The sequence below is a fragment of the Canis aureus genome, chromosome 1 (genome assembly GCF_053574225.1).
Source record: "Canis aureus isolate CA01 chromosome 1, VMU_Caureus_v.1.0, whole genome shotgun sequence".
In the NCBI taxonomy this organism is placed as follows: Eukaryota; Metazoa; Chordata; class Mammalia; order Carnivora; family Canidae; genus Canis; species Canis aureus.
In genome coordinates this window covers 73,413,545-73,441,024 of record NC_135611.1, presented here as the reverse complement: position 1 = coordinate 73,441,024, position 27,480 = coordinate 73,413,545, and the positions used below count along the sequence as shown (strand labels likewise).

At 40.8% G+C, this 27,480-nt stretch overlaps 1 long non-coding RNA gene across 1 annotated transcript in view; it reads right to left on the bottom strand.

Annotated features, from left to right (window-relative positions):
• Nucleotides 1–4,849: 4,849 nt before the first annotated feature.
• Nucleotides 4,850–27,480, bottom strand: part of LOC144317784 (uncharacterized) — a 70,701-nt gene continuing 48,070 nt past the window's right edge. Inside the window, exons 2-3 of the long non-coding RNA XR_013383744.1 lie at nucleotides 19,927–20,009; nucleotides 4,850–8,892 (exon numbers count right to left, since the gene is read on the bottom strand). This is a non-coding gene — a long non-coding RNA (uncharacterized LOC144317784). The remainder of the gene's footprint in view (nucleotides 8,893–19,926; nucleotides 20,010–27,480) is intronic.

Below are 27,480 nucleotides of genomic sequence, written 5' to 3'. Positions count from 1 at the left end.
AGATTGTTAGCAAGCAAGTGGAAATTTTAAGAGAATTTGTTTCGTAATCTGATAGCCACTGCTTATTTTGTTTAATTGAAATAACTTCTTTTTTCTGTGTCAAAAAAATCATGAAAGATTTTGAAATGGGCAAAAACACTACTGGGTGTCCTGCCTGGACAGGATAACACTTCTGAGTTATCTGTTCTTTTATTGTCTTTGAGCTACTTTAAAACTCTGTAAATCATAGATACCTGATGCTAATAAAACTGATTCTTATCCAAGAACAAATACAGTTAAGTCTTATTATTCACAGTAGTTATTTCTATAAAGTTGCCATGAACACTGAATTAGTGAATAATGAAACATTGCTTTTACGGGAAACACGGTATTAGGTTCCTGTGAGCCTCTGGTTACATTGTTATCAACCAATTAATACATAGCCTTGTTTTATGTGTATTTCTGTTTAGACACACCTTCTTTCATAGGCAGTGTTGATTCATTAGCCTTTAATTAATGGCCAACAGCACTATAACTCACACCCAAATGAAGCTTTTTGAACCCATGTATTTTAGCAAGTAGGTGGATTGGCAAATATTGAATCAGCAAATAATGAGAACTCACTGTATTGTGTCTAATGGATACACCAATGATTTATCCCCCCACTTTCCCGATCATAGAAGAAGCCAGTTTTGCAACTATTAAGCGTATTTATTTTGGCCATTCCTGACCACCTATGAACTGTTAAAAGATATACTGAGGCATGTTAAAATTTACAAGAGTTTATTTGAGCAAACAACCATTCTAACCAAAAGTGGTCGGGGGTGCTCCATTGTCAGGAGCTGGGAAAGACTTTTACAGATCAGGCTCAGAAGCAAAGCAAAGCAGATTATTTGATGGCTACAGCTTAAGTGGTTGCCTTATTTAGGAGAGCCTCATTGGCTGTTTGATTGTTCTTAAATTTTGATTTCTTAACTTTGAGGCATTTCTAGGAATTGACTCCAGCTTAAGTTCTGGTTTGATTATATAGCTGCCAAGACATTAGTGCCCACCTCAGGCTAACATCCGCCCTGGTTAATTACTTAATGCCATATGTGTCCACACTTTAGATTTCCTTTAAAATTGTTGTAATATCTGTCTGGTTCCTAACTAATTAATAGTTATATGGAAATATTTGCTATGTATTCATTTTATACTTAGGTGAAAGCTATGTCTTTACTACCTTTAAAAAGAATTTTATCCTCTACCATTTGAAAAATTGTTCAGGGTGAATTATCATCTTCAACTTGGGCAGTTTTATGCAATTCTATGAGCCCACGTCTGAAAACATTCCAGAACATGACTTTCAATGAGTCATAATTCCTCTTCTTGTCTTTGCCATCCCGTGGATTTACCATCTGAGAAAGTGCTTCTACATTGTAAAGCATCCTGCAAATTAGCGTCAAATTCAATGTTCACAGTCTGTGAGGGGTGGTTGTTTTCTATATTTAAGGCTGAGGAAACTCACACTCAAGGAGATGATGTGACTTTTTAAAGATCACACACATAAGAAAATTTTAGTTTGACTGTTGTTAAGAGTTAGAGACCAAAGTTTAGCAGATAACAGAGCCAGTGCTGTTCATGTGAATGGCACAGAAATCAACTCCTATTATTGTAAGGGATTAAAAGCCTTTCTCACTTTTCTGCACCTAAGACTTGTTATGTAGATCAGGGAAATGGGTGGGTTAGTGGGGGGAATATTGAAAAGTGTCTGTCTTGACTTGTGTGATAATGGTGCAAGGGAAGGAAGTTATTGGAAGATAAGCAAACAAGAGATTCTTAGACCTAGGAAGGGGGATGAGGGAGAGAACCAGACAGCCTAGATTGAGTGCCAATGCTTGATGGGGAGTAGAAGGGAGGGAGGGGTGGGGGGCAATTTGCCATTGTGATGGAGTTCTGAGGAGACAGGAGAGGAGGGGGCTTTATATTCTAGAGTCTGAGAGACTTCTGTGAAGCTCCAAAATACATTTGGGGGGATGTTGCACTTTTTTTAAGTGTAGGATCCCTAGAGGAGACATGAAGGAATTCCTGTGAGATTCAAAGTTAGCATAAGTGACAGTACTGTCTCTGAGCTTTGACTCTATTTGTTCAGCTGATTATTAATATTTTTAAGCACTTTATTTGTCAAGAGTCCTAGAATAAAATCAACCAGAAAATAAAGGAGGAAAAGGTAAACTCTATTGGCTGCTAAGGCAGAAGCGTTCATCGGAAAGTGAGCAGCCCTGCTTCGTGGCAGTTACCAGAAACATGTTATAGGCACGTAGATTGGTCTTGAGAAAAAGGAACAAGAAAAAAAGAACTTAACCTGTGGAGTAAAACTTGTGTTCTGTGACCAGTTGTTAAAAGGCTTAGGGAGAAGCAAGTATGGGAAAGTAACTTTCTCAAAGTTTCTGGCAATAAAAATGGCTGCTTTAGTCATGTGACAGTCGCAAAAGATATTAACCTTTGTTCTTTGAAATACATGTATGCCCTTCCCCCTTCCTGCTTTTCAAATATAGAACCTTCTTATCTTTGTGATATGAAAATACATGATAGGTCAGTCAGTTACTATGGACTCACTCATCCATCACAAGTGATGCACACTTTACATAATATGTTCTAACTCAAAATGTATACATTTACATTTATTTGTTAACATTTAATATAAGACCAAAGATTACTCTTTGAGTTCGACAGCTGCTTTGAGCTTTGCATTGTCTTTCATAGATGAGCCACAGCAATAATACATATCATCTCATTTCCAGTTTTAATTTTTTTTCTTAACGGAAGCAAGTCTTAAATGAAAACCAGTGAAATAATCAGCACACGGACTCCCTCTAGATTGTTACGATTTTTCTTTTCTTTTCTTTTCTTTTCTTTTTTCTTTTCTTTTCTTTTCTTTTCTCTTCTTTTCTTTTTGCCCCTCCCCTTATTACGATTTTTCTTTTCCCCTTAAACTTTACAGGTCTCCTAAGACAGTTCAAAACATTTGACTTAATTTTGACAGAGAAAATTCTCTTTCCAAATTCATTTTCCACTGATTTATGTTATATTTAATTGAATTAGATAGTTGTAATAACAAAGACAACAACATAAACAGTTCTGGGAACAATTCAACCAACTCTGCTCAAGCATCCAACACACGTGGCAAGAAAATAATTCATAGGATGCTCAAGTAAGATTTAGGAGAGCAAATATGTAGCATGCTGTGGGCAGTGGTTGCTTAGGGAAGGAACTGATAGCAGGTGGATCATGGGAAGTTAGTTCAGCCTAAAAACGCCCCAAATGAGTTGAGCTCCCAGGTAGGATGAAGAGCAGATGTTCTGGCTGGGACTTGTAGGGCAGGCGATCAAAGATGCTCACAGATAGGACCGAGGCCTCCAGAGTGCCCACACTCTCGCCCTGCCCAAACCCCCTTGGAGGGCCTGTGGAGCAACTGGGGAGGATAGAGAGAGTCGAGGGCCCTCACGAAGAACGTGTTTGATCCCAGGCGGTGACGAGGCTCGGAAAAGTTACCCAGCCCCTTGGTAATGTGGCATTTCCAGCTGTGAAAAATGACGTTTGAACTAAAATAAAACCATGTGGATCAATTTCATCTCAAAGTCAATGATCTCTTTATTTGTTTTTGCGGTTGTTTGTTTTATTTTGCTTTGTAGAATACCTAAAATTAAAACATTGTTTATATATAGCAGCAATAACAGTGTTGAAATCAAGCAGATGCTTTGGAATTCATTTTGTGGCCTCTAGGTTGGCAGTGGGAGTGGAAACCAGTGCCCAAGGCCTCGGACAAGAGCTTTGATCGATTGCTTCTGGATCCTGTGGTGATGGGCTGGCAAAGTCTGACAACAGGGACACGAGGGGACAACTGGCAGCTCTCAGCATCAGCCCTGAGCCCGGCTACTGAGCCTGCGGATGGGAGAAGAAAACCTGCACTGAGAGGCCTACCCCCATGGCTTTGTGTCCTTAGCTCTGAGTGCCTGAGTAGTCATCCTCCCTGAGGAGGCCTCTTTCCAAGGCCAGGGATCATGACACCTTCCTTCTCATGCTCTTCCCTGGGCAAATGCAGCCAGGAGATCAGATTGGTGTTTCAATTCTACGATTCTACAGTTCTAGCTTTTTGTGGAAGTGGCTGCAACTGGAGACCATCAGAGCCAATCCCATCCTGCAGCTATTCCTTCTCACCCAGCAGCACCCTAGTTCCCGACTGGAAAAGCCCATTGTATGCTCTAGGGAGGGAATCTTTGGTCATCCCCGGAGAGTGGCTATACCACAAAGGAGAAATCCAGAGGACACTCGGGTGCGTCCCTTGTATGTAATTTGGGGTAATTCAGCTGAATAACCATGATTAGCATGGATAATCGGCACATGGCCCAAGAAGGTATTTGTGTTCTAGGCATACCTTTCTCTTTCAGGATTCTTAGGAGTATGAGCATGAAATTAATACTCTGAGGGAAGGACGAGTTTCTTCCACCCCAGTGGCCTGCCTCCCTCTCCTGCCATTTTGTGTTCCTACTTCTCCTCGGCCATCACATGAATTGAAGTGGATTTTGAGTCTTTACTCAACAACAACAACAAAAAGACATTTATGATCTCTGTTCTTAATTTTAAAATTGGTTTAGCATGACATTTTAGATACCTTTGTCTTTCAAAAACAAAACATAAAACTGAATTAAGTGTCTTTCATATTCCCACATGGTTGTGATTTTCTTTTAAAACAGGTCAGTTGCTCTGAATAGAAATCTTGCCCAATTCCTGGTTTAAAAAAATAGAGAGAGAGAGGAGAGAGAGAGAGAGAGAGAGAGAATAAGCCCTATATCACAACCTGAAGTAGTGCTGAAAACTAGATAATAGTACAAACTACATATATATAACTTTATATTTTCTGGTAGCCACATTTAAAAAAGGAAAAAGACACATGTGAAATTAATGGGTGAAATTTCATTTAATGATATTGATTTAACCCAAGATATCCAAAATACTATCATTTCAACATGTCATAGATATTGAAAATTATTAATGAGGTATTTTTCCTTTTTGTGTGTGTGTGGAGTTGTCTGTGAAACCCAGTGTGGTTTTACACTTACCGCACATCTCAGTTTGGGTGAGCCACATTTCAAGTGCTCAATAGTTACACATGGCTATTAGCTACTATATTGGGCCACATTGGCCTGTGTATCTTTTATGCTGACACTTCACTTTTATTTCCATTTTCTTGCCCAGTCTTAAAAGAGAGAAAGCATTTAGACTCCAAGTCTTACTGGAAAATAAGTCCGAGTATTGGAACATGTTCATAGCAGTTCTGTGAGGTATAGGACTTGTCAAGTAGTACTATTTCTATTATAATACTTCTTCCTTCCTCAGCAAAACATCAATTGGTATAGAGTAAGCAGTGAATTGAAGAAGAACTGCTTGATTTTATTAATTCCAACCTAAATCCTCTCCCCCTCCCATCAAATTATTCCAATGAAAGCTATCACCATATATTACCCAATAGTGAAACGTTTTGTGATGTGTTTTATACAGTATTTCTTAATGTGCACAGGGCATTTTATAGCAACTTTGCAAATTGTTAGAAGTCCAGCTATTGGATAGAGTTTTCTAGATGAAGAAAACTGCACATCACATTAGTTCTTTCCATGTGGATGCTGAAGACAATACTGTCAATAATTTTCCTCACCTTCACTGTGACTAGGGACAAGGCTTCCTCCTTGTATTTCCCAGGGGGCATTCGTCTCTGGAGAAAGAGAATTTCAACTCTTGGTTACAAAGTCTAGTACCTGCATGTCTCCATCTCATTTATTACAACTTTGTGGTATCTCTATTGTAGAATTTGGACAAGTTAAACAACAACACTACAACTCATTATGCTGTCTTTCCACTAGTCTATGAGAATTCAGGACACAGAACATCTCTTATTCTTCAGTAGGTCTAGCTGAACGCAAGCAGCAGTGCCTGGTGTATTACTCATGCTCAGTACCTAGTCACTGAAGCCAGGACATTCTGTCCCATTCATTTGTCTTTTTCCCCTTTGTCATACACTTCCATCAAGATCCAGGACTGCACTGATATGTCCACACTGAATTTTATTCATTCAACAAACGTTCATTGAGGGCCTACTTTACATTAGGCACTTTGCTGGGGGAGTGTGGTGAAAAACCCAGAACCCCTCCTGAAATTTAAGGGTAAGAGAAAGGACATGGAAAAAATAAGTGCAATGGGTACTGTGGTTTTGAAATACCTTCCACTGACTCTTTGTTCCAAGTGGTCTACTTTGTTTTGTTTATTCATTTGCCTCCCCTGCAATCCTTTCTGTCATTCAGCCTAGAGTCTCAGAGCCTCAGGAAAGAGATCCGGGTACTGCTTTTGCAGACAGATCAGAGGAGGGAGGGAGGAGGCAAAAGATGAAAGCAGAAACTCTCTTGGTGGGGTCAGTGTTGAGGGACCACAGAGCTGAGAGAAGGAGATGCAGGAAGAGAGGGAGGGAGAGAACAACAGGGAAAGGGAGAAAGAAGAGGGGGACAGAGAAAGACAGAGACATAGAAGCCTTTTTCTGCCACAAGCTGATTTCAAGTCTTGTTGGTACTAATTGGAAGGAAACTCTGAGTTTCAGAATTTAAACTGGACTGGACTCAGTTTTAAAATATAAATGACTGAATAGTGCCTAGATACCTGTGAGCTATCTATCTTTCTGGCTATCCTGTCGATGGTGACTCAATAAAGGAAAGCGAATAATAGTAACTGGAAACCTTGAAACTGATTCCAACAGCTCTGAGTTGGGCCTTCTCGTCCAACCGGTGATAGCAAGAAATGAACTACCCAGCCAAGTCCTTCTCGGGTGGCGATATGCTTTTGAAGTTCTGTTTCTTTCAGAAATGACTACTTCTGTTTCAAATACTTTGTCGAAGGTTCAACTCGGAGTTTTTCAGATGCAAGATAATAAACAATCAATTGTTACGAGAATATGTGTCCAATAAATACTTGTGTAGTGGGTGAATTTATAAGTGGTCCGGAAAAGAAGAGAAAATATATTTTAAACTTTACTTGTTGCAGTAAGTCCTCAATAACTATTGTAATTCATTACCCAGAAGTTCAAATGCAGAAATGCAAGTGATTTGTGTTTTCATAAACAATCCTTTGAGAATTCCTCTCTTTCTAATTTAGAAAAGCCTCTGCTGAGATGGCCATCTTCTTAAAAGCATTTTCCAGGCATATATATATATATATTTTTTTAAAGCTACAAAACTTTATATCTTTCAAGGAGTACAAGAGAGAATGGATTTTGGAATCAGACAAATCTGGGCTCAAATCACAGTTTTGTTGTAGTGTAGCTGTGACCTTGATCAAATAACCTAACTTCTCAGCAGCTTGGTGATCTCTGCTGTAAAGGAAGGAAGGAAGAAAGAAAGGAAGGAAAGAAAAGAAGGAAGGCATGCAGGCTGACTGGCTGGAGAAGAAGGAGGATGAGGGGGAGGAAAGGAGGAGGAGAATAGGAAGAAGGAGGAAGGAAGGAGAGAGAGAGAGAGGAGGAGGGGAGGGAGGGTAGGAGGGAGGCGAGACTCTTCTTTCAGTGTTGGTGTTGGGAGACACATGGGTTAGAGACAACATAAGAAAATACCTAGTATGGTTCCTGGCACAAAGTGGATATCCAAAAATGGCAACAACTGCTGATTGATTTGCTATCCCTGAAATAACCACATTTTTTTTTTCCTGAAAAGATGCAGTTGCTTTTCGTCTCTGGTCAATGCCTATGGTACCTTCTTGTGGCACTCATTGCAAGGATGACTGGTATCAGCAATTGGGAAATTAGTCTCTGCCTCTCAGGGGTAGGTTTTCTCCTGGCTGCTTCATCCCATCTTTCACTTGGTTTTGAGCAATGGTTCAGGGAGTCTTCAGTGCCCTCAGCAAGAACCTCACCTTCCTAGAGATGGCTTTGGGAGGGGTGGTGAGTGGGTTGCCCATCAAGTGGGCTGTGGGTACCTGCAGCTGGTAACATCAATAACTGCCACCAGGAGTGATGAGAGTTGTTGCAGATCCTGAAACAAGGAATGAAAAACCCCAGAGCAGGGTAAGAACATGTGAGACACTCCGAAGAGGAAGGCAGCACAGCATAAAACAAGAGGCATAGTAATCCACACATTCTCGTGGCAGGTGCAAAGGTGGCTCACTCAGCCTCATGGCTCTTCTCACCAACTCCTTAGTGAAAAGAAATTCTCATTTTGACCTCCCTGCTTCACAAAATCATATTCTTGTCCATGTGTTTATGCTCAAGCTAAATTCTAGTATCTAGATCAGCTTATGCTCAGAAAGCCAGGTTACTGTTATTTGTGAAGATGATGTGGAACTATGTCAGCTGTTGTCAGACAAGAGACCCTGGGCAGCATGGCCCTTACATGCTTGTTCGTACCAACATTTCAGTGCCCAGAATACATGTGTTTTACTCTGAGTCTCTCTGGCAGCTGGTGCTGGGACAAAGGTTCAAGTGCAAGCAATTAGTTTAGGTGGTGAGAGATTACAGTGAAATACATTGACACAGGGAGGAGTGTTATTAAATCATCTTCCAATAGGGAAACTCTGGGAACTGGTGCAAAAGCCCTGCATGAGGGACAGGGGAGCTGGGGAAAGAAATAGTTTCTTCCCTTCATCTATTTCTTCAACTGTTCTGATTTTTTAAATTTTCCTTGAGATCTTTGGATATTTCAATCATGAGGTATTGCTAGAGGAAACTAATTTCATCCACTCCTTGCTCTTGCAAAAGCATGTACACATGTCTTTCTTTCTGTGTCATAGTCCACTCTGCATTTTCAGACCTGGTGCACACATTCCAAAAGTTCTCAGAGCTCCGCTGAAATGACATTTTTTTCATCACAGGAAATCAGCTTCCATAATAGCAGGAATCTGAAAAATTTTGACACAGCACTGTCAGACATTTCCTTTTAATTTTCTGAATTTAAATCTAAATTATAGCATTTAAGGAGAGTAAAGCATATAAATCCTCAAAAAATATGTTAAGCATGTATGTACTTGTAAACACACCACTCCTTTCTTATCACAGGATGGAGCAAAGATCTCGCCCATAGAAGTCAAATACCTCAAATTCAGACTCTTTCCCAGAAAAGCATTCTTTCTGTTCCCCCCTCACATGCTCTGACCCTGCGTGACTCAGTCTCCCCAGATGCACAGTCATCTAGTTCTCTCAGTTTGTCCTTGCCCCAACTTCCACCCTTGGGAGCTGTCCATCACTTGGAAGCTGTGCCTTTGGCTACTGTCCAGGAAACAATCATTTCCTAAAGAGTACTTGTGGCACCAAAGAGTTCACAGGAGCCTCCCAAAATATGTCCTTCTCCTACCAGGTCCAGCTTTTGTCTGGAAGACCTGAAACACATACAAATGTAAAATTCCTTTCCCCCTTGAGAAGGGCAAAGGAATGATTTATTGAAATGAGAGGCATTGTCTTGCTGCTTGGCCTGGGAGAACCAGGTAAAACCTCTCTCTAGCACTGGCCTGGGACTGTGGCTTCCCACTGGGTTTGCAATAAGGAAGAATTCCCAGCTCCCATAAGGGTTCTTTCTTCTCTGATTTGTACTACCTGTCTCTTGTGTGGAGAAATTCAATAGGACCAAGAAGAGGCAAGGACTCAAGTAGACCATTGTCATTGATGGGGAGTTTGGACTAAGCCCAAGGCAGATGGATCCTCTTTGTTCAAGTGATGTGCTGAGCCCCAGTACAGGTCTTACCAAAATGGCAAGATTGCTGTCCAAAATAGTGTCACTTAATCATAAGGAGAGTACCATTGACCCGTCTTTGATGGCAACACACGCACACACACACACACACACACACACACTCACACAAACACACTCACGTACACAAGCACACATACACTCATGCACAAAGAGAGGGACAGGGAGACAATGATCTTTTTAAGCCTGGAATTCTTCGGGTTCGGTTTCAAGCTAGAAGAAAAACCTTTGTTAGGGAGAAAGCTTGTAGATAAATCATCAAACTGTTTGGAAATTTCAGCACTTTGAAAAATGAGACTGTGGGGAGGAAATTTTTTTCTTTGCTGTGTTTCAGGGTTTTTTAAAATTCTTTTTCCTCATCCATAACTCAAAAGAGATTGGCCTTTACAAGGCCAAACGTTTTATGCATTTAGTTTTCATGTCAGATTATTAAGGAGAAATATAAAATTCTGGATTTGGTGTATGTCCCATGTTTTAAAGAAACACAGATCAAATCCCATATGCTTTTGAAACTGACCTTGCTTAAAAAAAAAAAAAAAAAGAGTTATCATGACTTAGGTCATAAGGCCTCAGGTTGAGAAAAAAGATTTCCCCTGTGAACATGAAGTTCATTACTGACCAAAGATCCCCACATAAGTAGTTTAAAACTTTCCCACTGTTGCTGAAATAGTAAGTCGTGCAAAGATGCACAGAAGACTGGATATTTGTTTTTTATCCTAAAATATCTTCTCTTTGCCACTTTTGACCTTAAATGGGGTTTCTGCCCTCTCTGATTCTTTGTTTCTGTTGTGTTCACTGCAGCAACATGCTGGATGGCTCAGATGTGACTGTCACACTGTTTTAAACATGTGTGCCTGAAGAGTTATTGCATTGAGCTTTCATATACTCCATACCCTTTCTTCCAGTACCCGTGTCTTAAATACACATTTCTTAAAATACATTTTTTTTATCCAAAGACCAAGAAAGTGATGAGAAATGCATGGAGAGAGGCAAACAGCTAAAAGGTCATTTTGGTTATTCCATTGAAAGGCTACATGGAAAATCTTTTACTTGCTGCTTGGTCTCTTACATTATGGAGTCAACTCTCAATGATTCTAGAGAGTTCTATGAAGAAAGGGGATATTGCAAAAGGGGAGGCAGAAAACAAGACATGATTGGGTTTCAAGGTTGGTAGTGTTGACAAAAATTGGCTGTCTCAATCCCTGAATCCAAATTTGCATTTACCTACAGCATTCTTGGCTTTGTCTAGATTCTGATATTTAAGCTCCGAGGACCAACTGCATTGCCAGGTGGTTCAGACTGCAACAAAATCATTTCTCTAAGATTCTACCTCAGATTCATAGAGAATATGTTGAACCCCATCAGACATCACAACTGTACGTGCAGGTGAGATTATTGTCACTTCTGTCTCTGAGGCCTTAAGCTAGACATGAACAGAGTGGCTCATATCTGTTCATTGATCTAGTTCATCATCTACGTAAGTACTTGACACATATTCAATAAAACACCTGTGGAAGGGTCCCTAGAGGTGCCTCAGCTCACTTCAGACGGATGCAGCTGTTTGGGGATGGCTGCTTGTGTTCTGTGTACTTTTCCTTCCTCTTGGCCTAACCATCAGAAGGGCCTCTGACAGATCTTCTGTGACCTGGTTTAGGGTCCCCTCTCTACCTGGTTAGTTACCTTCTGGTGACTGCTTCCTCTATTTCTTCTTCTTCTTCTTCTTCTTCTTCTTCTTCTTCACCTCCCCTCCTCTGTCCCTTCCCTTTTTTCCACTTATCTTCTTTGTTCTTCTATTAAAAAAAAAGAAGTCAATAGATAAATGACAGATAGATTGATAGATCATTCTTCACAATTAGCTTTGCACTGATCTAGTTAATGTGAGCACTAGATGTGATGTGATTTATCAAATATAATCCTGGCTCTTCATCTGCATCACAGAAGGATTGCCCACTGCAAGGCTTCATGTAGGCTCTGTTTATGTAAAGTAAAGGTGCCTAATGATACAGGATGCCTTTGATCAGAGCAGATTAAACAATCTGAAAAAATAAGGCTAAAAATCTAGCTTGGAACGACATTTCCTCAGATCTGGGGCCACACACTTAATAATTGCCTGAAAGGGCTGGGCAGCTCTCATGGACAAGAGGAGCTGGGTGGGTGAAGGTACAGATGACATGAAGACTCTTGGCCCCTCACCAATGGGACAGCCACCATTCATCAACTGATGTGGGGCAGGAGTATGGGCCCTCCTTCTTGCTAAACCTTCTTGATTTTAAAGAAGAAGAAATCCAAGTGTTTATATGAAGCTCCCCCAGCTCTCTGATGTTGGCAGTTAATGCGGTTAAAACAAAAATAAACCTGATGTGTTTTTGGATTCAGCCTGCAGCCTGATGATTTGCTACCTTTGGCTTAGGTTGCCTGTACTAATAAGTGTCCTGGACATTATACTTCTTTACTTTAGTTGTAAACTTTTATCAAGCATTATATCAGTTAGGATGAAGTTCAGCTACTAGTAATATAAACCTAACGTGACAATGACTTAAAAATGATAAAGGCTTAAAAATTATAAATGTGTGTTTTTTCTCTCACATTAAAAAAATCCAAGGGTAAGGGTGCCTGGGTGGCTCAGTCGGTTAGGCGTCCGACTCTTGGTTTTGCCTCAGGTCATGATCTCAGGGTCCTGGGATTGAACCCCACATCAGGCTCTATGCTCAGTGGAGAGTCTGCTTGAAGATTTCTCTTCCTCTCCCTCTTTCCTTTCCCCAACTCACACATGTATTCTCTCTCTCTTTCAAATAAATATATCTTTTTTTAAAAAAACCATAGATAGACAGCCTGGCAGTATAATAATGTCCATATGATTATCCTTCCTTTCTGTATTTTTGCTCTCTTTCTGCTCGCCACCCTTAGCACATGCCTTATATCTTCAAAGTTGACTCATGGTCACAAGGTGGCTGCTAGAACTTCAACCAGAAAGATAAAAGAAGGGAAGAGGAGAAGAGGGGCACTTTCCTCCCAGTTGAATAAGCCCCTTTTTAAAAAGAATTTTTCTGGATGTCCTATCCAAAAATATCCACTTGCACATTGACCACTATTATATGGAAGGGATGATGGGAAACAATTTTTTAACTAAGCATAATGACATTTCCAACACAAGTCTGTTGTTGAGGATGAAGAAATTAGATAGGCAATCAGCATTCTCTCCCATAAGTCTCTTTTATGATCCAGAAGACTGATACTCAAAAGCAAATAATTGGCAGTTCTTATCCTCAAGAAACAGTATAAGAGAAATCATGCCATGTTATAGTTGTTTATATACAGCTAAGTATTATACTGTTGTCTAGACAGAGCTTTATAGCAACACAAAAAAAGGGAACAATGAACTTGCTTGGAGTTGACATCCAGGAAGTCTAACTCTTAAGCAATGACATTGTAGCTAGGGAGAAGTTATCCCAGTCACTAACTTTGCCATGGACCTCATTTCCTGTTACTCCTTATAAAGATGTCCTAAGGGACTTAGGAGAAAGCATTAAAGCTTTCCTAATGAAAAAGAAGTGAAAGGGTTTCAAAGCAGAGGGAATGAATAAAGAGTTCTATTAGTATTTGCCTTATTGAGGTAGCTTGATGTTGGGTATAAAAATACTTGTGGTAACCAGAAGCAAAGAATGGTTTTGAAGGAAATGGATGAAGGCGATCAAAAGGAACAAATCTTAAGCTAGAAGATAAATAAATAGTGGGGATGTAAGTACAATATGATGACCATGGCTAATATACTCCATGGTATATTTGAAAGTTACCAAAGAGGGCAGCCCAGGCGGCTCAGCGGTTTAGCACCACCTTCAGCCCAGGGTGTGATCCTGGAGACCTGGGATCGAGTCCCACGTCGGGCTCCCTGCACGGAACCTGCTTCTCCCTCTGCCTGTGTCTCTGCCTCTCTCTCTCTCTCTCTCTCTGCCTCTCATGAATAAATAAATAAAATCTTTTAGAAAAAAAAAATGGAAGTTACCAAGAGAGGACATCTTAAGGGTTCTCATCACGAGGAAAACAAGAATATTTTTTAACTATATGAAGTGATGTTTGTTAACTAAATTTGCTGTGGTAATCAGTTTTGCAATATTCATATGTCAAGTCATCATGCTGGACACCTTAAACCTGTGCAGTGCTGTATGTCAATTATATCTCAATAAAACTGGGAAGAAGATGTGAACATCTCATGTTCATGGACAAGGAGACCATGTAAAGTACAATGGGTGCCAGTTCTATACATACCACCATTTGCAGAATATGAGGATTTTAAAAAAAAAAACTTGATGCAGGAAGAAAAACAAATAATTTGTGGATGTCTAGGGCAATGACTGAGCTTTTCCAGTAGGGACTCATGTCTAAGTCATTTCTGTGTCATGAATCCTTGGCAAAGAATAAAAGCTCTTTTAGTGTTTTATGAAGGAATGTTTTACCAACTTGGAGGCAAAGATAGTCTCTGTTTGGAATGAAGAAGGCTTATGAATTCCAGAAAATGCTATCTTGCAATCAGGAAGGGCATTTTAAGGAGCTACCAAAATCCAGAGTAAGGCAGAACAAAGTCAAAAATGAAACAATTCTTGGCCATATTACTAAGCAGCAGAATTGAGATTATCCTAAAGTCAGATGTATCTGTAGCCAGTAAATTCCCTTTATCATTTTTTTTTTTTTGTCGTTCACTCTAACTTCATTAGAAAAGAGTGAAAAATTATATAGCAAATATCAGGGTATCTGCAACCCAGCATCTTAAAAAAGGCCTATTTCTTTTTTTTTTTTTTTAAGTTTTATTTATTTATGATAGTCACAGAGAGAGAAAGAGAGGCAGAGACATAGGCAGAGGGAGAAGCAGGCTCCATGCACCGGGAGCCCGACTTGGGATTCGATCCCGGGTCTCCAGGATCACACCCTGGGCCAAAGGCAGGCGCCAAACCGCTGCGCCACCCGGGGATCCCGGCCTATTTCTTTTTGCATATTTCTTAAGACATCAGATGCTGTTGAAGCTTATTTGCAGCACCATTTAGTCCAATGTCCTCAACTGCCACAATGACAGGTATTTGTTATTTCACGGTGTGGGTATGGCAGGGCTGCTGTAACAAAGAGACACAAAGCTTCAGCAGTTTCAAGAATTCACAGCTTTATTTCTTTGTCACTTACCCCTACACCAGCAGCCCAGGCAGGGGTAGCACTGTTCCACAAGGTCCTTCTTCCTACTCCCCTCCTTCCTGTAACTTCTTCATCCCTAGGACTGTCCCCACCTGCATGCTTGAAGCTATATCATGCATGCCACTTCCAAGTGCCAGCTAGTGGAGAGGAAAGAGAGTTTGGAACAGATATGCTCATGTCTTCAAATGCAGACCCCTACGTAGTACACATGCCTTCTTCTTACATTCCACTTGTGAGAACCTAGGCATACAGCCACACAGCACTTCACAGGAAGTGAGGAACCACAGGCTGGCTACACTGCCACATGCCTACCTAAGACTCTCCAACTATGGAGAAAGAGGTGCATGGATTTTGTAGAAAACCGGCAGCCTACTCTAGGCCATGCTACTATACTATTACCACCCACATGTGCAAACCTAACACTATTTAAAAAATGGCAAATTAGTATAAACCACCAAACCTGAACATGCCAAAAAAAATAAAAATAAAAATAACAGTGAATACAGGCAAACCTTCTTCTTGATCTAGCAGGTAAACTTCAAAAATCTCATTAGTAAATATAATGCTTATTATCAGTGTTTGATGGATACCATTTATCAAGTTAAGGAGGCTTCCTTCCAGTCCTACTTTGCTAAGTGTTTTTAGTTTCTTAATTATGAATTAATTATGAATGTGGAACCTTAGGCTACCTTAGGCTTTCTGTTGAGATGATCATATGATTTTTCTTCTTTAAACTGTTAATGATATGTATTGCATCAAGAGATTTTCTTTTTCTTTCTTTCTTTTTTTCTTAGAGAGAGAGAGAGAGCACATGTGCAGGAGCAAGGGGAAGGAGAGTCTCTTAAGCAGGCTCCAGGCCCAGCATGGAGCCCTACATGGGGTTCAATCTCATGACCCTGAGATCACGACCTCAGCTGACATCCAGAGTTGTATGCTTAATCGACTAAGCCATCCAGCCACCCTCAGAGATTTTCTAGTATTGAGCTAACCTTATAATTACTGGAATAAACCTTACTTTGTCCCTATATATTTTTAAATCATTATTGAATTCAGTTTACTGTATTTTTTTTTCTTTATTTTTTTTTTAGTTTACTGTATTTTAGTTAGGATTTTTGCATTCATTGATTATAAGTAATATTGGTCTATAATTGTACTGTTCTGTCTCAATTCCACATCAGAGTTTTATTAGCCTGATAAAATTATGTGGGTAGCTGACTTTTTGGATTTGGACTCATAAATGGTTTGTATAACATAGGGAATATTTCTCCCTTGAAGTTTGCAAAAACGTGCCAATAAAACTAGGTTGCTTGGGGCGGGGGGGCGGGGGGGGCCTACTGTTTTGATTCCTGATTCAATGTCTTGCATTGAATCAAATAGTTTATTTTAAATGTTCTTTTTTTTTTAATGTATTTGCATTTCAGGCTACAAATTTACCTCTAGGTATGATTTTTGCTGCATTTTACAAGGCTTGATATATGTGACTTGCATTGCCTTTCAGTTGTCACTGTGATTTCTCTCATTCACTCATGTGGTAGGCTGAGTAATACTCACCCCACCCCTCTTCATAATATACCCATGTATAATGTCTAGAACCTGGGAATATTACTTTATTGCATACTTTGCAAGTATGACTAACTTAAGGATCTTGATATGGAGACATTATTCTGGATATTTGGGTGGGTCCAAAATGCAATCACATGTATCCTTATAGGATAGGGGCAGAGAGAGATTCCATTACAGACAGAGGAGGAGAAGGAGGCATATGACCACAGAGGTAGAAATTAGAGGGATGGAGCCATAAGCCTTACAAATTCTGGAGACACCAGAAACCGGAAGATGTGAGGAATGAATTCTCCCCTAGAGTTTTCAAAAGGAGCATGGCCCTGGAAACACTGATTTCAGCCTGTAATACTGATTTCAGACTTCTGGTCTTCAGAACTGTAAGAAAATGTATTTCTATAGTGTTAAGCTACCAAGTTTGTGGCAATTTGTTATAGCAGTCATAGGAAACTAATATACCATGGATTATTTGGAAGTACATTTCTAGTTTCCCAATGTATGTTTGTTCATTTTTATTCTCTTTTTTTTATGTCTCTTTTAATTCCCTTTCATTGGAAAACCATGGTAGATATGATGATGGTTATTTGAAATCTGGAGATAATATTTTTGTGACCTATACATAGTAAACTTCTATAATCACCCTATGTGTACTTAGAAATAAGATATATTTGCATTTGAGAGTTGTAGAATTGTCTTTATATTTGTTAGAACAAAGCTTTATCTTCTCTTCCTATTTTCTTTATTCTTACTGACTAGGGGTCAGTTCAACCAATCATTTCTGACATATTAGAATATCTCAGGGTTTTAAACAATTAATCAGTTTTTCCTTATAATTCTTTTTTTAAAAGATTTTATTTACTTATTCATAAGAAACACAGAGTGAGAGAGAGAGAGAGGGAGAGAGAGAGGCAGAGACACACAGGCAGAGGGAGGAGGAGGCTCCATGCAGGGAGCCTGATGCGGGACTCGATCCCAGGTCTCCAGGATCATGCCCTGGACTGAAGGTGGTGCTAAACCACTGGGCCACTGGGGCTTCCCAATTTTCCTTATAATTCTATCATCTTTTGCTTTTTGTATTTTGAGGCTACATTGGTAGATGCATACCATTTCACACTTCTGTATTTCCTCTCCCTAGCACCATAGGCCCTAATTCCACACTGTCATATATTATGGATTTAACCACGAAGTGAGGGTGAATTGATTGAAATCCTGGTCAAGAGGCTGCACTTTCATCCTTTCTCCTCTGTCATAAATATGTGTAGCCTCAAGTCTCACCCAGGTCCAAGTGCCAGGCAATGAACTGATCTCTAGATCCTTTTTTCTATTCTTTTTTTTTTCTTTTCCATGTAATAATGTTTCCTAGGACAGACTTCTAGCCAAGGCTGCATCCCTCAGGACATGAGACACATTGTATTATTTTTCCATTGTACATTTATTTGTGTTCTGAGCCCCAACTATGTCTTCTTATCCATTATTATGCTACGTATTTGGAGGAGTGCCAGGAGCCATTTTGCCTGGAAATGCCCTGTATTATTTAAATTAAGTTGAGTAGAGTTTTCCGTTATTTGCTATTAAGGGACATAATATTATTCTCTCCATTTTACAGACTAGTAAACTGGGGCTGAGAAGCTAACTATCCCAAGGCCCCCATAGCTCATAAGCCAGGGGGATCCAGAAATTGAGTTTAAGTCACTGGCTACAAAGCCTGTGGTCTTTTTCTTCTACTATGAACTTTAGAAATGAACATTTCTAGATTCTTAAAAAGTAAAAATCTTGTCCTACCCTTCACCAGCCCCTCTACCTCCTCCCCTCTCTACATCTATGGTTCTAACTTGTTTCACTGATGGCAATATGAAAGCCAGATTGAACTAAAACTGTCAGCTCTGAATTTCCTGATAATTCTTACTTTGTTGGCTTTGTTGGGAGCATATGCTTCCTGCGTGCCTGCCATGGAGAGGATGTGGGCTTGCTGAGATTCATGGTTCCTCCACGCCAATTAAACAGACTTCTGCAAGCAGAGCAGGTATCTTGAAAACCAGCTTCTCTGCAATGTCTGAATCCTTTCTTGAAAATGTGACCATATATCCCTCATCACCAAGAACAATTAATATTCTCTTCTGCCATATTCTCCTTCACTACTCTCCTTTCACCTTCAACATCAGTCAATTACAATCACTGCAAAGGAATACATTTTCTTTTTTTCTTTTTAAGATGTTACTTATTTATTTTTCAGAGAGAAGGCAGAGGCAGAAGGAGAGGGAGAAAAAGAATCTCAAGCAGACTCCATGTCAAGCATGGAGTCCAATACAGGCTCAATCTCATAACTGAGATCATGGCCTGAGCTGAAATCAAGAGTTGGATACTTAACTGACTGAGCCACCCAGGTGTTCCAGGAATACATTTTCATTTACTGATTCTTCTGTTTAATGTAACTGTCCCCAAATTTGGACCAGACAATGCTCTTTCTTTTCCTCTTTTTCTCTCCCACTCAGTAGATAAGAGACTGCTGTGTATTATTGTTCCCTTCTCTGTTGGGAAGATAGTATTTACTGCATCATCCAGATGAACAGGAATAGAAGTATTTCCTACCCTAAGTAACTTTCCCATTTCCATAGCATACAGTCTGAAGATATTAATACAAATGAAGTTAAATCAGCACCAAGAATATAATGTTATTACCAATATGTATAAGTAGTTCTCCCAAGAATGAACTTTCTCCTGAGTTAAAATTTTAAAAGGCCTAGTAACATATGTCAAGTTAGACTAATGAGATTGTCTCTGAAGTATAGAATTGAGTGAGTATACGGTGATACCAGAATGCATAAATTGGATTAATGCAAGTTTGTTAATGAAATAACATTTCATAGTAATTTAATAATGAGTTGGTTTCTCAAAGAGTCTTTCATGGAGCACTTGTTTCATGGGATGTTCCCTGAACTAATGGGCCCAGGCGCATTTCATATACTCCTTGAGCACAGCTTCAGATTCATAGGGTCTCAGGGGTCTCCTAATCCAGTGACTGTGGTAGGACTACTTTTGGGTGGGTTCTGACCTGCTTCCTGCAGGTGCTCATGCTGTTCTTACTCAAAGGCAGGTAAGGATCTGCTAGGTAGGTGCTTAGACCTAGGTATAGAGACTGCATGTGTGGGGAAAGTGAACTAATTATGGAGGGAACCAGAGGATGACTACTGTCTCCTTCCTTCCCCTAGTAGAGAGCCCCCAGACACATTTCACCCAGCTTTTTGAGCTGCTCTGTGAGATCAGGCTGCTAACAGCCTGGGAAGCAGCCAGACTCTTGGCTGCCTCTCCCTTGGTCTTTGATGTGTCCTACCCATCACTCTTGACTCCCTGAGTAAAGTCCCCAGTAGAAAGCTTGCACTTAAAATTTGTCTTAAATCCTGCTTTCTGGGAAACCCAAACAAAATATAATCATTCCAAACATACTCACCTGGGAAATGCCATGCTCTGAATCCCATTTCTGAAAAGCCATGATGCCCATCAGTTGCTTAAAGGTTCTAAAGAGTCCTTTTCCTAAGCAAACAAGGAAACAAAACAAAATAGAAAAACCTTCTTACTGTTTAAGTTTGTTATACCAAATTAGCAAATTGCCAGAATCATTCCACCATGAGACTCATTTGGAAAATAACTCCTCAAAACTGGGTACAATACACACACCCTGGGAAATGCAAATATGGAGTTTACTATATCTACACTGAGGATATGTGGTGTTTCTGAGAGCTTATTTATATGAATGCTGCAGTGTGTTGAATGGTGGCCCCCAATAAAGATATTTCCAAGGCCTAACCCCTGGAATGTGCAAATATGACCTAATTTGGGGAAAAAATGTAATTAAATTAAACATCCTGAGATGAAAAACTCATCTTGGATTAGCTGGGTCGACCCAAACCTAGTGACAAGCATTCTTGTAAAGACAAAGAAGAGAAATGACACACAGAAGAGAAGACCAGGTGACCACAGAGGCAGAGATTGGATTGATGCAGCCATATGCCAAGGTACACCTGGAACCACCAGAAGAGGGAAGGGGCAAGGAAGGATGCCCTTCCGGAGTCTTTGCGGGTGTGTGTGACTCTGCTTACACCTTGATTTTGGACATCTGACTTTTCAGACAGTGAAAGAATAAATGTTTCGAGCTACCCAGGTTGTGGTAATTTGTTACGACAAATTATATACGCACCTGTACAAAAGTCCTACAGGTGCCATCATGCCTAATGGAAAAGATGCATGGGGGCAGCCCAGGTGGCTCAGCGGTTTGGTGCCACCTTCAGTCCAGGGCGTGATCCTGGAGACCCGGGATCGAGTCCCACATCGGGCTTCCTGCGTGGAGCCTGCTTCTCTCTTTGCCTGTGTCTCTGCCTCTCTCTCTCTCTCTTTCTCTCTCTCATGAGTAAATGAATAAAATCTTAAAAAAAAAAAAAAAAGGAAAAGATACATGGAAGGGAACTTCCTTGTCACCTGGAAGGTCACCTGGACCTTGTCACCTGGACTAAGTACCAGGCTGCTCTCCTTGGGGGCCGGGTCCTATAGACAGGGATTCAGAGGACCTTGTTCTTCCTGAGAGCAGAGCAGGAGAGAGAAGAAGGGGCAGCTCCAAGCACCTCAGTGCCGGGGACTTGGCTCTGACAGCCCTCAAACCTTGCACACATCGGTTCAATGTCCTGACTCTTGGTTTGCCTCATTTGTAAAGGTATAAAGTGGTTGTTGGTTCCCTTCCAGCTCCCAAATCCTGGGATCGCCCACAGGAGTCCTTAAACAACAGGCTATCCCAAAGCCTTTTCAGTGGTTGTTAATAGAGGAAGCAAAGGAAAAAAGAGAAGAGGTGAAGAGGAGCAGAGAGAACAAGAGTCTGCTCAAATGATCAGGAACAAGCTTAATACATAAAAGTGGATTCACACTTGGGCTCATCCAAATAAAAATATCTAGACAAAGCTGTCTTTATTTCTTTTCCACCTTAATTAACTTGAACTTGGTCAGGGGTGGGGCACTGGTTGGCATGGAGGGCTGCAGGTGCCTTTTAGAATTTGGGTAACAATGACTCAGTCATCCTCAGTATACACTATTCAGATCATGCCCACTGATTGCCTGCAAAGTTTCACTTTCTTGACCTATTTCAGAAGGAAAACATAGACACCAGTCTCTACTGCAAACCCCTTTGTAAATATAGATTTCTAAGCTTCAGCAAACCTGTGACTCTTGTTGTCTCTTTGGTCTTCTCTGGCTGGGCCTTGAGGATGTGGGACAGCTCAAACTGCAATGCCCACTCTCCACTGACCTTCTTTTGGAAGTTCGGTATTTCCTTTCTGTGTTGCCTTTCAAACCCATGACCCATGACTGCTTCAGGAAAGCCAAGTTGAATTTTTTTTTCATAAATTGAATTATATTGTAAAAATTTACTTGGGTACTTCACTATTTAAAAGTCCCATGACAAGGCACCTAGGTGGCTTAGTGGTTGATCTTCTGCCAAGATCAGGTCATCATCTGGGGGTCCCGGGATTAAGTCCTGCACTGGACTCCCTGTGGCAAGCCTATGTCTCCCTCTACCTGTGCCCCTGCCTCTCTGTGTGTGTCTCTCATGAATAAATAAATAAAATTTAAAAAAAAAGTCACATAACAAATCAGCAGGTAGTCGTCCACTTTTGAAAAGCAGTCTCTCTGGGGGCCTCTTCTGTCTTAGAGTGAGTTTGCACATAGTGGGGTGCGGCTGCACGCCCCACAAATCTTTCCAATCTTCTTTGAGACTCCCCATTGCCTGTGTTCCTGCCTCGGCCAACCTGCCAGGGGTGCTCTACAGAGTTCTGCAGGATGGCCTCCAGGCTATAGGAAGCAGCAAAGAGATTCTTGAAAGAGCGCCAGATGGAAAACACATGACAGTTTTGGATTCCTTCCAGGGCCCAGACAAGAAACACTACAAAGACGGTCATTTCTTCACAGGGACTTGAGAAAGAAAAAAAAAAAAAAAAACGTTACTAATGTCTCTTAAATTTTTCCACAGAGTCAGAAGTAAACAGACTTAGAAAGAGCATATATTTCATATGGACGTTCTCACAGGACATTTGTAAGATGTTAGAATCATAGCCTTGGTGGAGTGAAGAAAGCCCTGGACAAAAAACCGAGGGGCCCAAGTTGTAGTCTTGACACTGCTCTGTGCAAGGGAGAAGGGAGCCCCTTCCGAAACTGAACTGGGAGCTTCAGTTTGTCCTCTATAGAAGGGAAGGGAGTACCTCCTTCTTCTGGTTCTGGGAATGCAGACTGAAATAAATATAGTTTGTAAAGGTGGTATCTGTTGTACATGTGTCAACTATCATCAGGAAGCCCTCAGGGGGCATTTTCCTGAACGGCATATCCAACCATCCTTGGATGGTTAACATAACTCTTGATGGAGCAGGTGGGTGTCTTAAATGCCCAAATTCTTCTTTTTTCCCCCCTTTTTTGAAAAAAACAAATTAACTCTGGGACTCCTCATCTTGCGAGACAGCCAAAGATGTACACGTCCTGCGGTTCACCTGAGTATGTAGTGACTGCAGATTGGCATCAGAGTAACTTGCAGCCAAGGGATGTGTAGTGATCTCATGGGATCATATGCAAAAATTAGAGTGTTCAGCTTGGGGATAGAGCAAAAAGAGGCATAACTCCAGAATACTCCCAGTTGCTGGAAAGTTTTAAGCCTCCAGACACTATCACACCCCCCCCCAACCATTATGTGCTTGAAAAAATATGTCCTCAAGTGGATCAAGGACAGTTTTCCCATAGAAATTATGCATAATTATGGGTCTCTGTTACTGTTCAAGAACTTGGCATTAAATGGACCATTGATATGCTGCAAGAATAAAGATACCATGGCTCCAAATCATTGTACTTAGTTAAACTAGAAATGTTATGTTCCATGTGATAGACAATTAGAACTAGACATAATTTGAGAAATAAAAAACAAAAAAATTATTATTGGTATTATTATCTACACAGGAAACCCAGAAGTCTCTGTATCTATATTAGTACATTTAGCAAACACATATAGCAAGTTTAGTGGATGATAAATCAGCTTATTTTTCAAATTTTTAAAAGATTTCTTTATTTATTTGTGAGAGAGTGCAAGGAGGAGGAGTAGAGGGAGAAAGAGAAAGAGAATCCCAAGCAGACTCTCTGCTGAGCAGGGATCATGACCCTGAGATCATGACCTGAGCTAAAATCAAGAATTGGATGCTTAACCAATTGAGCCACCCATGCCCCCCAACTAATTTTTAAATTTTAAAACCAGCCACTAACTGTTAGAAATACTTTGTGGACTCCACCTCCTTCAGGCTGGTCAGCTATGGAGATCAAGTTTCCCCATATCTGAATAAGTTTGGTGTTCATAGGTAGAGCTTCAGGCTTGAACAGGAAAGCCACAAAGGATGTAGCTTTGGATGCAATCAGATCCAATTGAAACCCTGGCTTCTCTATTTGGCACTTATGTAAATCTTGGTTTTCACCCATGCACAATGGAGACAGTGATGACACTTCTGACAATTCACAAGATGGCGATTTGGTTTCAACAATGCAAGTGGAGGTGCTCTAGAGCCAGAAACTCTTCAGAGTGGACCACTGCTATTAACGGAGTCCGTGAAAGCATAGACTGAAGCCACTAGGGCTTGGCTCTTCCACTAACACCTGCATAAGCTGAGGCTCTCCGGGCCTCAGCCTCTTCATCTTGGTTCTGTCAAGCAAGGATAGCAGTGTCCAACTCTTCGGGTTGTAGTGAAGACACAACGAATTACAAATTACTATGTGGAAAGCTCTTACAATACTGCCCGGCACATGGCAAGTGTCAGCTCTTACTGTATTTTCATATCTCCCCAGAAGGAAGCTGTTTAAAAAACTGCCTATCACAAATAATAAACTGTATTTAGAGTTTTTGTTTTGCTGTAAGGAATCTTTTTTTTTTTTTTTTTAAATTTTATTTATTTATGATAGGCACACAGTGAGAGAGAGAGGCAGAGACATAGGCAGAGGGAGAAGCAGGCTTCATGCACCAGGAGCCTGACGTGGGATTCGATCCTGGGTCTCCAGGATCGCGCCCTGGGCCAAAGGCAGGCGCTAAACCGCTGCGCCACCCAGGGATCCCTGCTGTAAGGAATCTTAAAGGTGACCCAGGCCAATCCCTTCTTTTAGGGAAAGAAATTGAGACCAGAGTGTTTCCTCCGGGATGGGTCACCCAGGGGCTCCTGACTCCCAATTCAAAATTTTCCTTGCTATTAGTCTCCTTTGTAAATAAAGATCTATATGAAGGCAACACTATCCCTATTAGCTAACCAAAGAGGTCACAAATCCCATAAACTATACCTTTTACAGATGAAGTAACTATGACTCAGCGTTTCAGGAATTTGCTAAAGGTTACACAGCTCTGAACCATCTGAAATTAGTTGAACAGCATTATGGTTACTGGAGTAACCACTAACTGGTTGTAGAGCCTGAAGCTAGTCACTTGATCTATTCCTTGATACTCGAGAGTGGTCTGTGGGTCAGCATCATCCCAGAGCTTGGTAGCAAGGCTGAACCTCAGGTCCCACCCCAGACCTCACTGAATCAGAATCTGCATTTGAAAGTTCCTTCTAGAAGCATTCCTCTTTTCTGCTCATCCATAAAGGAGGCCAGGGATATTTTAGGTGCTCCCTTCCAGCTCTAAAATGCTCTGGATTCTCTCGTTTCCTTTGTATCCCCATGATCTCCTAATTCTAAAGAAATATTTGAAGGGGAAAAGAGTTTACAAAAGCATCCTAAAGGTCAGGGTGAAGAGAGAGTGAGCAGAGGCAGATTTCTTTTCATTAGGGATATGGTTTGGGGGTGGCAGGAATTCTCCTAACCTTTGAGGGTCTGTGTGTGATGTTTGGATCCAATGATTGACAGGAACAGAGCCCTCTCTGCCAGGAGTCCAGGAGACCTGGGTGCTTGTCTCCTCTCCGCCACCAGAACAGCTGGGAAAGCTTACGAGATTGACCCAGTCCCCTGCCCTCTGAAATGAACAAATTGGTTCTCTACAGAGCTTTCATTTACACTACCAGAATCTGTTTTTTTGTTTTGTTTTGTTTTGTTTTGTTTTGTTTTGTTTTGTTTTAATAACCTGCTTATGTAACTTACCTGTGATTTCTTCGGGTGGGTTTCTAGCAGAGTGTTCATCTCTAACTCAGAAATTTGGCTTCAAAAAGAGACAAGGGTGTTCTCATTAAGGGCTTACCTTCACAATGACCAGGATTCCCCTGGGAATGGGGACCCGAGTGATTTTTCTACTCAGTTTATTTCCATCCTCCATGTTAAATAATTGTTCGATCACATTCCCTTTGGTCCCGACCTTACTTAAAAGGACTGCCTTTCCTTGCACTCGCTTATCCACCTTTTTACTCCTTTCTACAGCTCGGGGAGCACATGCCTGCGCTATCTGGGTGCTGACCACCCTGGCAGCAAAAGCAGTGTCCATGGAAACTAACCCAAGGGTGACCGAAATAGACCAAGTACATTTCATCTTTAAGAGGCTCTGCCTGCTTTTGCCTGGACTTATGCCCATTTCTCTGAGCTCCAGCTGAAGTTCATAGCTACAGAACATAAACCTCCTCTTCTCAATCCTTAGGCTTCACCTTTGCACACAGAGCAGCTTGGAGTTCTTCATATGCATTAGGCTAAAGAATAGTTTTCTGTTCTCATAAACATGGAAGTTTTAGAAGTCCAAAGTTGACTCTGAAAGTGACACAGAGCTACAGAAAGGTTTTGTTTGCCAAACACTTGCAAATCATTTTCCCTCCACAAAAGCTTTTAAAATGTCAGCAGCCTGCACATCTCTGCCTATGGGGCTGTTCCTAACACAGGCCCAGGGCAGTAATTTACTGCCCACAGTCCACCAGCCCCTGGACCCTGGGAAGGCTGTGAATATTTATGGACGGCCAGGCAGGGGTTTCCTGGAACTATCCAGGGGTAGCATCGTCCCTTTCACTCTCTCTATGGCACAGAAACATTTTTGTGAAGGTATTTTCATTTTAAATAAGTGAGCTCAACAAGTAAATACTAAGCAAGAATTAGTGAGAAAATGATGCCAAGGAGAATGAAGAAAGGTCTCTGGCGCAATAAGATTCCGGTTTCTTTTTTCCTCCTCTCTTTTCTTTTTCTGAGGGAGAGTACATGGAATACCCATATCCAACCTCTCTGAGTTCTGTGTGTAAATCAGAGATCGTTTCATGGGCTAAAAACAAATTCATGCATGGGGTTTGCTGGTGTGGGCTTCATCTCCCTGTATAGTTACCAGGTGAAGGAAATAGCTTCCCACTCCTTCCTAAGCAAGAAGTTGGAAAGATCAAACTTTGCTGTAAAGGCAATCATGAATTATCAAGAGAGAATAGAATTTATTTTTATTCACAAATGGGCCAAAGAGGTATCTGGGCAAAATAAGAGGAAGTTAAAACAGACCCATGGGCAAGAGGCACATCCAAGTTTCCCCAAATATATTATTACTCTCTGTTTGACTAACACAGTATTCATAAAGATAGGTGAGGAAAATAGCACATTATTTTCCCTCCAGAAAGGGAAATTTAACCTCTATCTGAAACGCATTACTGTATCATTTTAATTAAGGCATACTTCGAGCATATATTCAGCTGAGTAACCCATTCCCTCCCCCCATTAACCACATTCTCCAGGCACTGAACAGGATGTAAGAAGAACTGCCAAGTCACTACTGGATCATTTCTCGCTCTGAAGTTGCTTTCCCGGCATCGACTACATCTGACTCTACAGACGAAAAAACAGAAAATGATCTTCAAGAATGAAAAACTTGTATGGAGTTTTTTGCAATAGTCGTGAACAATTGAATGAATGCTGTGACCCAACTAGATTTTATTTTGCTTTTGTACTGAATGAGTTGACAGATTTGAGAGAAAAGACAGATTATTTTTTTTAATCCAGGCAATTTTGCAGATAAGGCTGCTGGAAATGTTAAAGGACTTCCAGCAATAGATGAACA